The sequence below is a fragment of the Myotis myotis genome, unplaced genomic scaffold (genome assembly GCF_014108235.1).
Source record: "Myotis myotis isolate mMyoMyo1 unplaced genomic scaffold, mMyoMyo1.p scaffold_m19_p_6, whole genome shotgun sequence".
NCBI lineage: Eukaryota > Metazoa > Chordata > Mammalia > Chiroptera > Vespertilionidae > Myotis > Myotis myotis.
The window spans coordinates 96122669-96133264 of NW_023416368.1; positions in this window are offsets into that span (position 1 = coordinate 96122669).

A 10596-nucleotide genomic window follows, 5' to 3' on the forward strand; every position below is an offset into this window, starting at 1 on the left:
GACCATACCCAATCACATCATTTTCTTTTGTAACAATATTTGGCCACAATATAAACTAAATAATAACTTTCAATGGCCTGAAAATGACACTTTAAATTTTAACACATTGTCTGGTTTAGATAATTGCTATCACCACAATGGAAAATGGTCAGAGATTCTCTACATGCAGGCCTTTTGCAACCTCCGGTCCCAACCCCCTCTCTGTCAGTCCTGCTCTATCCATTAGAACCTTCTCCTTCACACAAACATCATACTCCTAACACTTCTGATTCTGAACTTACTTTTGACCCAGCAGACCACCGACTTCCATCCCCTTATGTGCCCCTTCCCTTACCTGTAGTAGATTCCCAAAACCCAGACCCTCCTAATCCAGCAACCACCTTCTCCCCCAACCCCTGAAAGCCTAAATCCTGAGAATTCCAGCTCCAAAACAGCCTTTTTCCATCTGACATTCACTCTCAGGCCACCAAAGACTGCCCTCCTTAACAGCCTCTTCTATTCCCACGCCCATTCCACCCCTGAGGGAGGTAGCAGGAACTGAAGGCATAGTCTGAGTCTACCTCCCATTCTCTATGTCTGACCTTGCACAGATTGAGAGGCATCTCAGGACTTTTTCCACTGACCTGACCACCTTTACGAAGGAATTTGAGTACCTGACCCAGTCCTATGACCTGACCTGGCATGACATCTAAGTCATCTGGTCTTCCTCTCTCACCCCAGAGGAGGAGTGTGTCTGGCTAGCAGCTCAGGGCCATGCCAAGACCCTCCATAGACAGTCCTTGATGGCCAACCTGGTTGGCGCTGATGCAGTCCCCTGAACTAACCTGAGGTGGCACTATCAGGTCAGTTCTCCAGGACATCGGCTCCGTAGCCATATGATCATCTGTCTTATTGTCAGACTCAAAAAGGCTGCCCATAAGGTGGCCAACTATGACAAACTTACCTAAATCACTCAGGGCCCTGACAAAAATCCAGCTCTTCCACCTCACAGAGGCCTTACAGAAATTTACCACCTTAGACTCCACCTCCCCAGAGGGAACCCTTCCTCTGAACATCCATTTTATATCCCAACTAGAGGCCCAGTGCACAAATTTGTGCAGCAATGGGGTCCCTTGGGACCCCACCGGTGCACGATCAGGGCCAGGGAGGGACAGGGGAGTTTGGCCAGCCAGGGAGGGACGGAGGGACGGCTCCAGGGTGTGTCTGGCCTGTCTCACTCAGTCCAATCAGCCAGACCCCAGCAGCAAGCTAACTTACCAGTTGGAGCGTCTGCCCCCTGGTGGTCAGTGCATGTCATAGCGAGTGGTTGAGCGGCCTTAGCATTTAATTAGCATATTATGCTTTGATTGATTGAACAGACGACCCGATCAGATGACCACACAGCATATTAGGCTTTTATTATATAGGATCAGCCCCTGACATATGCCACAAACTTCCAAAAATAGACAAAGATCCACAAACCCCTCAAAAATACCTCATTAACCTGGCCTTTAAGATCTTTAATAATAGAGACGAGGAGACCCAAATCCAAAAACAAAGGCAAGATCAGGCCAAGGCTGAGGCCCAGAGGAGGCCTTCCAGCTCCTAGCCACCACCCTCAAGAACCCCAAACAAAGTATCGATCCTCCAACCAAAGGTAAGTCAGGGGCTTACTCTCCTCCAGGCCCATGCTTCACATGCAATAAGGAAGGACACTGAACCAAGTCCTGCTCAAACCTGAGGCCCCTGTTTTTCCCTGCCCAAGGTGTGGAAGTGAAGGCCACTGGAAATCAGACTATAGTCTGGCCCCTCCAGTTAGGACCTCAGCCAGTCCAGCAAGGCCACCCTCTGGATCCAGTTTGGAGCTCCCAGACCTCCTGGGACTGGCCACCAAAGACTGAAGCTGCCCAGGCCCTGACAGGGCCCCACAGAATTACATCACCAGAACAGAGCCTTGGTGGTGGCAGGAAAACTGATCTCCTTTTTAATTAACACTGGGGCCACTTATTCTGCCCTCCCTGAATTAGCTGGGACCCTTATCCCCTACTCAGTCTCTATTATGGGGGTTGACAGATTAGTCTCACAGCCATTAGCCACCTTACCTCTATACTGCACCTTATTAAATACCCCCATTCACTCTTTTCTGGTTCTATCTCAATGCCCAACTGGAGCTACCACGTATTCCCTCATAAAACCCAGTTGTCCCAAAAAGCCGTCATCTACTTCAGTTTGACTCTCACTCAACAAAACCATACCATTCCTTAAACTGTAAACGCCTTACCTCCTCCATGATTTTCCCCTCCTCTAAACAAGAAATACTCTCCTTTCTCGGGCTGCTGGATATTATCACCTCTGAGTTCCTAACTTCAGTCTTCTCACAAAGCTCCTCTATGACATGACATGGTAAAGGGACCCCCCCACACACACACACACACACTGAGCCTTTAGATCCCAAGGCCAGCATTCTCACCTATTTAATGCTCTGAAAACTGCTCTGACCTCAGCGCCTTCTCACTCCCTTTCCCTCCCTTTCCCAAAGGACAACTTGCTTTTTTCTTTTTTTAAAAAATATTTAGGAGACATCTTTATTTCAATTCTGATTAGAAGAAAGTTTTAAATACAAATAAGGGAAGGCAATGCAGAAAATCTGACTACTGAATATGTAATCAAAATGAAATCTATATATATAAAAGGCTAAGTGACTGTCCAACCGTCTGACCAGTAGCTATGATGTGCAATGACCACCAGGGGGCTGACACTCAAGGCAGGAGCTGCCAAGCTGCAGTGACTTGGTAGAGAGGAGGGAGCCCAATTCTAGGCTATGTCACCCAAGAACCACCCTCTGGCAATCCGGGACCCCTCAGGGTATGTCAGAGAGCCAGTTTCAGCCCGATCCTCGCAGGCCAGGCCAAGGGACCCCCACCTGCCGGAGGGACCCCACTCACTCTGCAGATGCCCTTCGAGCCAAGGCACCACCCCACGCTTGGCTGGCCAGGGAGGGACCACAGGAGGCTGGCTCCAGGGCGTGTCTGGCCCATCTCCCTCAGTCCTATCCCACTGGCTACATTCTAATTAATTTCTTTTCAATGTGCACAAATCCATGCACTGGGGCACTAGTATATTTTTTTAATTTTTTTTTATTTAAAAAATGTAAAGTATTACATTTAGTATTACATATGTCTCCTTTTCCCCCATCGACTTCTCCCCGGCCACCCCCATCTAAGAGCAACTTTCTTTACTGCAAAATTATGAACACTTACTTAACAGTCTGGCTACTATCAGAAGCTGAACTCATTCTCACCCAAACCTAGGCATGTTATCTCTAAGGGAAAACATGGCAGTTTTAAATCCAAGTGGCTAGAGGCCTGGGAACAGGCTGCTAGGCCTGCTCCCTCCTCCCCACTCCTCCGCCCCCCGCCTTTTCTCCAGCCTCATATGCCTATACGTAATTTTCCAAAGGCTTTGGAGCATTGCTGTGTTAAATAATAAACATCTAAATATTTTAAAATAGCATATAACACTGAAACATTGATTGCTAGACATGTTTTAATTCATCTGCTCTTAGTTTTTATTACAGAAGGTCTCTTATACTTGGTTGAGTGTATATTTTCTTGAGAGTAAGAGTGTGTTTAAAGTGTATTCATAAATGTAAATGCTTATTGTTTACTTTTTTACTAAAGCTCGTTCTTTGTTTTTTTTTATTGTTTAAGGTATTACAAATAGTAGTACATATGTCTCTTTCCCCCCCCCCCCCAATGGACCTCCCCCCCGGCCTCCCCTATACCCCGGCACTTGCCCTCATCCCCTTGCCCCCAGTGTCTTGTGTCTGTTGGTTGTGCTTATATGCATGTATACAAGTCCTTCGGTTGATTTCTTACCTCACCAACTCTCCCCTACCTTCCCGCTGTAGTTTGACAGTATGTTCAATGCTTCTTTGCCTCTGTCTATTTTTGTTCAACAGTTTGTAATGTTCTTTATTACCCATAAATGAGTGAGATTATGTGGTATTTACCTTTCACTGACTGCCTTATTTCACTTAGCATAATGTTCTCCAGATCCATCCATGCTGTTGCAAATGGTAAGAATTCCTTCTTTTTTACAACAGCTTAGTATTCCATTGTGTTGATGTACTATAGTTTTCTAATCCATTCATCTGCTGATGGGCATTTAGGCTGTTTCCAAATCTTAGCTATTGTAACTTGCGCTGCTATGAACATAGGGGTGCATATACCCTTCCTGATTGGTGTTTCTGTTTTCTTGGGGTATATTCCTAGAAGTGGGATTACTGGGTCAAATGGGAGTTCCATTTTTAATTTTTTTTGAGGAAACGCCATACTGTTTTCCACAGTGGCTGCACCAGTCTGCATTGTTGATGATAGCCATTCTGACAGGTGTGAGATGGTACCTCATTGTTGTTTTGATTTGCATCTCTCGGATAATTAGTGAAAAGCTGGTTCTTTGTGTATGGGTAGAAGGGTTGTGTTGACCAGTGAATCAGGACCTGATCTCCCCTAACTCCTAAAGGGACCCCTTCTCTCCTAAGCTAAAGCAGCCCTGCCCAGACTCTCTCCTGTTGCTTATGTCCTTAAGATGAAGCCTAGACTTTTTTTTATTTCCACTGCACATTCACAGTCCTTTACACTATCATTGAAAGCCTCAATAGATCTTCCTGCTTGGCATTTAGGAATCTCTCTCCCCTTTTCTAGCCTTCTTAAAAGTCATATACTGCAAAGGACACAGAGTCAGGAATAATCCCGTAATACAGGGAAATAACAAAGCAGACCAAGAGGCCAAGACAGTGGCTCAGAGGAAGCCTCCATCTCCCCAACTCCTAGCTATACCCTATATCAGGGGTGGGCAACCCCTGGCAGGCGTGCCAAACATGGCACGCCAATAACTTTTGCTGGCACATGAAACCCTCTCTTATAATCTTCCATTTACAATTGTGAATCTTTGTTCTCAGTGATGAATTCTGTTAAGTCTCGCAATAGGAGTAGCCTGACAGATGAAAGTAGTAGCTCGTGCATATCTCTGAAGGTCACGAAATATAAACCTGATGTAAAATCTCTGTCATCAGTGATGCAGCAGCAAAAGTCCCATTGATAATATCAAACGGAGTCATAAAGTTTTCTGTCGGACTATCAGTGTACATGTATACATTTAAAAAAATGTATTTTTCATCATCATATACTGTGTTTTTGTCGCTCAAATGAATTTTATTATTTCTTCAAGGTTCTTCACATACGTACACTTTAAGAGATATCAAGTAGGCATAACATGTTCTCAAAAAATTAGGGTTGGCACGCAGAAGAATTTTGAGTCAGAGATTTTGCTGGTTTTGGCATGCACTCACAAAAAGGTTGCCCACCCTTGACCTAGAATTACCAAACAGCCATTGGTCCCAGTGGGTTGACTACCAGGTCTCCCCAGAAACCAATGGTTATTTCCTACAGCCAGTCTGTTTTACTTCTTATCCAACCATCCAGGCCTGTGAATTCAACTGCTCTTTTCCTTCCCTTTCTTTTCCATTGGATAACAGCCCATTCTAGCATTCCCTCCCACTTTTATCGCAATGAAATCTCAACCACTCATCATTACCACTGGAGCTGGGCCACCTACAGTAAAGAAAAACTGGACTCAAGGATGCCATATGCCTCCAGTAGGAAAGAAGCCAAACTGGTCCTAAAATGGCTCTGGTGATTGAGGGGGAGGAAGGCCACACTGCCCCAATAGTCTGGAGATCCCAGTAAAGAGATACAGTTAAAGGAGACAAGATCTAACCGAGAGGAGCCTTGCTCTTGGGCAGTGAGCCACGTGGCTGGGAGAAGCTCATTGTCATTCGTGATTGTGAGGCATCCCAAGCAGTGCATCCAGCCCTCCTCACAATCCACCAGTGACCAGTCGAAAAGCCAAAACTCACCTCTAGAGGATTTCTCAGGTGACTCCGAAAACTTTTTTTTAGGGACGGGCCAACGTCCCTTGTCCACTAGCTGGATCCGAAGCGAAGTTCTCCAGGGCCCTGGAACTTCTCAGGGTACGCACCCCCTAGAGACCCCTCAATCTCCACGACAGGCTCAGGGGAGGTTCGGCCTCCCTTTGTGTCCAAAACAGCACCCCTAGGGGGCTGTATCTCACTGGGGCCTCCAAATGTTGTAATGTGTCCCGCGAATCACACAAGGACGCCTCAAGAAGTCAAATTAAAGAGTCACATTTATTGCAAATCTGGGACTATGAGGGGGCATTTTGCTCTCCCAAATCCCGTAATGCCGGCCCCAGCACCAACACCAGATTTATATAGGCAAAGATCACAAAGGTATTGATTACACCCCAGGGTTTGGAATTAGAAACCTGGTTTGCAAAAAAAAAAAAAAAAGCAGTTTACAGAAGCAGACTTAAGCATGTTAATTAAATTATAGTTTTGGGTCTCTGGATCACTGAGTTGACAGAAACACATTATCTAGAGCCCTCGGGTATTGGGACCACTCAATCAACAGGGACACATTATCTGGAGCCCTCGGGCCTTGGGATAATTGTGCTGTCCTTCCCAGGTACAGAAGAATGTGCTTTCTAAGACCAGTATGACCACAACCAATGGGATATTCACATTACAATCAATAGGGTATTCAGTCAAATGGGATGATTTATATAATTCAGAAAATCAAAATAACTTTTCTATTGTTAAACAAAGCAAATAAGTACAGAAGCCAAACAGCAGGGTTAAAGTTAAACTATAGTTTCTACCTGACATGATTGCTACCATACTTCACCTTCAGCTGGTGTTTATTCCTATAATTTGCATCAATAACAACACATCAGAATAATTGAGAGGTATAGACATGGTTGCTTTCTTCTTTTTTTAAAATTTGTTTTTCAATTACAGTTGACATAGAACATTGCATTAGTCTCAGGTATTCAGCACAGTGATTTGTCCACATAAGAAACACCACATCCAGCCCAACCAGTGTGGCTCAATTGGTTGACCATTGACCCATGCACCAAGAGGTCCCCAGTTCAATTCCCAGTCTGGGCACATACCCTGGTTGCCGGCTCGACCCCCGGGGCAGGGGGAGGGGAGTGCAGAAGGCAGCCAATTGATGTTTCTCTCCCATTGATGTTTCTATCTCCCTCTCCTTTCTTCTCTCTCTAAAAATCAATAAAAATATATTTTTTTAAAAAAAGAGAAGAGAAGGAAAGGAAAGGAAAAGGAAAGGAATGAAAAGAAAAGAAAGAAAAGAAAAGAAAAGGAGAGAAAAGAAAAGAAAAGAAAAGAAAAGAAAAGAAAAGAAAAGAAAAGAAAAGAAAAGAAAAGAAAAGAAAAGAAATCACATCCAAATCTGTAAAAAGCCAAACTGACAACATATGCCAAGAAGCAAGATCTCAAATGCCCTGGAGTATTCAACAGGTTTTGAGATTCTTTTATGCATTTGAAATTAAGGAGGAAGGAAAGAATGTAAGGAAGAAGGAACATAAGGAAGATTACAAGGTGGGGATTAGATTACAGAGTAGTTAAGATTATGCTCTCTAGAGCAGTGATGGCGAACCTATGACACGCATGTCAGAGGTGACACACGAACTCATTTTTTTGGTTTATTTTGCTTTTTTAAAAAAGAAAATTTAAATATATAAAATAAATATCAAAAATATAAATCTTTGTTTTACTATGGTTGCAAATATCAAAAAAATTCTATATGTGACACAGCACCAGAGTTAAGTTAGGGTTTTTCAAAATGCTGACCCACTGAGCTCAAAAGGTTCGCCATCACTGCTCTAGAGGGTGGTTCCCTCTTAGAAGGAGGGGTCTGACCCTGGTGGGATGCTCAGTTGCACCAAAATTGCAGGTTTGATTCCCTGGTCAGAGCACATACAACAGATACAAGAATCAACCAATGAGTGCATAAACAAGTGGGACAACAAATTAATGTTTCTCTCTCAAATCAATTTAAAAAAAATAAAAGGAAAGGTCTAAAAGGGGGCATTTCTAAGATGTGTTACCTAGATACAACAACTGTCAGGGATTGCCTAAAACAAATGTGGACGAAAAGGGACCACATACTAAACCTTACGAGTTCAGGGCAGGCCTGTATGGCAGTCTTACAAATTTAGAGACATAAAGTAACCACAAAGGATGGTCTGAAATTAAAACTTTTTAACTAAAAGCAGTTTATGATGGGTAGTCATGTCCTAGGCTCACATTTTCCCTGACAAAGGTCAATCTTTACCTTAACTGAGCCTGTCTATTGTCTTTTTGCATCTATGATAACATATCTTTGGAATGTCAAAGTCATTTTCCTTTTTCCAGACCCCTCAATGTACAGGTGAAAACCACAAAACCCCTCATTGTTATTGAGTTAATTATTGACTCTTAACTATCCTATACCCACTGAAATAAAATAAGTGTTTTTCTATCATTTCGTTTTTTATCCAATCTGAGAGGTTTCCGTGCTTGCATTCTCCAGCCTCCCTAATTGATACCAACAAATTTCATCTAACCCAATCACATCTTCTCTTTTGAATATAATGTATAAAATAAGGTGCAAAACTGCCATTCTCTGGAATACTATCTCAATCCACTGAGATTTTTCTTCTTGGCAATTGTCAACAGTTTGGCTCAAATAAACTCACACAAATTCTCTATAGGTTTGAATGTTTCTTAGGTTGACACAAAGGTAAGCCTTTTACTAAGGACATTATATACTTGGAGTGTGACTACCCACCAAGACCCACCCAGTTTAAGATGTTATCATTTACTAGAGGCCTGGTGCACGGATTCATGCCCCAGTGGGGTCCCTCAGCCTAGCCTGTGCCCTCTCCCAATCGGGGGATGTTGGACTGCCAGTTTCGGCCAGATCCCAGGGGATCGGGCCTATACCAGCAGTCTGACATCCTCCAAAGGATGTAGTAGTTCCCAAAGTGGCAGGTGGTTGGGGAGGAGCCCAAGCCAGGCCAGGCGCTGTACCGCTCCTGCTCATCCCAGCCCCTCTACGCACCGCTGCAGCTGCACTTGCCAGCCGTGAGCCTGGCGTCTGGTGCCCATTGGTCAGCTGAGTGGCGCTCCCGCTATGGGAGCACACTGACCACCAGGGGGCAGCTCCTGCATTGAGCATCTGCTGCCTAGTGGTCAGTTCGCATCATAGCAACCAGTTGACCAGTCGTTCAGTCATTTGGTCACTTAGGCTTTTATATATATAGATTACAGCACCCCTTTTTTGTCCACAGATTAGACAGATTACCCTGCTGTAGCCTCCTTTTTAAAGGAAATTGCCTAAGAAAACAATTTGCTTTTTAAATTTCTTTAAACCTTCTGCCCTAGAAGTGGGGGCTGAAATGCTGGTGGATTCTGATTTCAAGTATTTACACAGTAATTTGGAAATAAATGTTCATCCCCAGTTCTCTTTCCATTTATTTATGGGGAAGGGAGAGCTACCTCAGACCTGTTCTACCCCTCCCAGTGTGCAAGGGCCTGCCCTACCTATCCCTTCTTACTATTGAATGGAATTTTAAAGACAAGAAAGGCAGTTTTAGGGAAACGGAGTCCAATGGGGAGGAAGAAATACATACACAGAGGATTGAGGAATGTTACAAGATAAGGGGAAGAAGAAGAGGGGGGCACCAGGTGAGCTTTAAACTTTGAAACTGATACCCTGCCATAAAGTAGCCAATTAGGAGAGCACAAGGGACATAAATTAAGGAAGGGTCCAATTAGAAAGTATCATGTTCAGACAAGGAAGCTACCAGCATATAAAGGGTGTCCCAAAATTCACGCAAGATTTGAATTTTGCGTGAACATTAACAACAAAAAATAAAAGCCTAATTTTACTTGGTTTATTGAATCAGATTCTAATATCTGTTGCCCTTTGATTTCAATCCCTTCAATTTGTAAGCATTACAAAGTACCAATTATGGCCCAGGAGCAGGGACAATGAAGACCAATGAAGACCACGGCTTTGCATATGTGCCAGCAAAGCCATGGAGGCCATTTACCCAATGTGCTACTCCATACATAAACCTATACTGTATACTTTATGAATCAATAAAAAAATTACAATTTTTAATTATAAACCTGTGTTTTCTATCAAAATTACTTCTTGCATGAATTTTGGAACACCCTTTATAAACTAGTAGATAAAAAGACTCAGAGAAGTAGTTTTTTTTCCCATTTTAAAGAAAGTGAGCAGGTTTTCCCATTTTGGGGACCCCTCACCAGGGGAAATTTGTATATGCTTCCAATAAATTTCTCCACTTTTGCCTAAAAATCTTTTAGTCCACGAATTTTATTCTTCAAAACTTTGTAAGACAAGAACTCAGAGGGAGAGTCTGCTTGTCAAACTCCACTTATCACTACAACTGAGACCTAGAACCAAAGTCGGTGGCCATTGGTGACCAACAGTGGGGAATTCTGTAGTTTTCAACTATCATAAATTCCTGTCTGGGTGCCTACAGACTTTGGGTATGTGATCATCCCACCCTCCTCACCTGCCCAGCCAGGAGTTTGGAGGTGGCCACACACCCCTCCCTCCACTTCAGGAACGGGGAATGGTCTGTAAGGAGTATCCCCAGGGACTGGTCAGGAGGGACTCCCAGAGCCACTGTGGTAGTGGGATGGAGAGGAGGAACTGT